Source organism: Notothenia coriiceps, unplaced genomic scaffold (assembly GCF_000735185.1).
Source record: "Notothenia coriiceps isolate Sejong01 unplaced genomic scaffold, NC01 NC01_scaffold00010076, whole genome shotgun sequence".
Lineage (NCBI taxonomy): Eukaryota > Metazoa > Chordata > Actinopteri > Perciformes > Nototheniidae > Notothenia > Notothenia coriiceps.
The window spans coordinates 1-1600 of NW_011342777.1; the positions used below are offsets into that span (position 1 = coordinate 1).

General features: G+C 44.7%; 1 long non-coding RNA gene across 1 annotated transcript; it reads right to left on the bottom strand.

Moving 5' to 3' along the window:
• Positions 1-70: 70 nt before the first annotated feature.
• Positions 71-748, bottom strand: LOC104945842 (uncharacterized). Its single transcript, XR_798375.1, has 3 exons — positions 602-748; positions 305-396; positions 71-194 (listed from the first exon to the last, which is right to left on the bottom strand). It is a non-coding gene; the product is annotated as an uncharacterized lncRNA (long non-coding RNA).
• Positions 749-1600: the final 852 nt, after the last annotated feature.

Consider the following 1600-nt stretch of genomic DNA (forward strand, 5'->3'; position numbering starts at 1 on the left):
CATCACAGTATGACGGGGTCTAATCTCCAAAACGTTATTGTGCATACGGCAATAAATATGTTATCAACTACGAACTAAGTCTCTCCTGATTGAAATACCTTTTGCTCTACGACGTCTCCACATGGCAAATATCACCACAGCAATTATCAGAGCAGCAGCCATCACGACCAGTGGAACGATCCAAGCTGCCTTTTCTGATAAAACAAACACAAAACAAAACCATTATCATCATGTCTCCACATCTGAGCAGAATCACAGTCTGCAGCCAGGAGACGCTTTGAGAGACTTCGATGAATCTTTGTACCTGAGGCAGGGCTGGATTTGGGAGCGTTCTTCTTGCACTCGGTGTTGGTGGTGGACGTGCAGTTCCTCACCGTCTCTTCATCTGGTGCACATCTGAATAAGAAGAGACACTCAGATTTCAGCCTTTGGACCATTGACATGCACTAAAACCTTTGAACTCCAGGAGAGGGGAAACCCCCCAAAGAGGAGAACAGGGCCTCTTTAAAGCATCGTACCATTGGAATAAAGAGCCTCATAAAACAGATGATTCCCCCCCCCTCCACTTCCTCTGAATGAACCCCGCTCTGCACACACTCACCTGGAGCATCTTCTGCACACTTCACAGGCTTCATCCGGAGAACAGAACCTCCCCGCTCTGCACCGACATTCAGATTCCTGAGTGTGAGAACACCGCCGGGCCACTTCCTGATCTGAGACAGAAACACCACACACTCAAAGCTGGTATCCTCAGATGCACAAAAGCTTCAGGGTAGAAGTGATAATGAAACTCTTCTGACCTGAGCTCCTCCAACAATACAACATAATAACATACAAAAATACAAATGAAAGATAGTGCCAGAAGTCTGTGTACATGTCGATAGAATATGATATGTACAAGAACAGAATACAGAATACATTAAATACGGTTTATTGCGGTGATAACTATTTATATAAACAAGGTAGACCCTCCAGAAAAACGCGATTCTGTGATCGCAGAATTTACCGCATAGTCAGCAAAATGGCACAGATTTTTAAAAGGCTGCATAATCCCCGCATTTTTCCACAAAGTTGAGAAAAACAGTTAACTCGTCTTGACGTGACGTCATCAGCTCGCGCATCACAGAATGTAAACAACACTGTATAGAGTGAACGTGTGGAGCTCACACGAGAGAGAAAACACCAAGATGAAAAAATCTAATCCATCTCATTTACCGACGAACATTTCTACTAAAGACCGGGCAAAAAGTGGGGGGAAACTATTCTGCACCCCGTGCAACTGTGTGTTGGAGCATAAGAGAAAGTCGACGGTGACGACCCACTTTGATTCATTCAAACATTCGAAAATGCTTTCTGCTGCTGCGGACAAGAAAGCCAAACAACTCACGTTCACCGAGGCATCAACCTCCAAAACTCTTTAGAGGGCTACAAGAAACGAAGTGAGTAGCCTACAAGATTGAAGCTGGTCAGATAACGAACGAGTAAATGAAAACAGAATGAGGCGGAGAAGAGTGTGTGTGTGTGTGTGTGTGTGTGTGTGTGTGTGTGTGTGTGTGTGTGTGTGTGTGTGTGTGTGTGTGTGTGTGTGTGTGTGATTAAA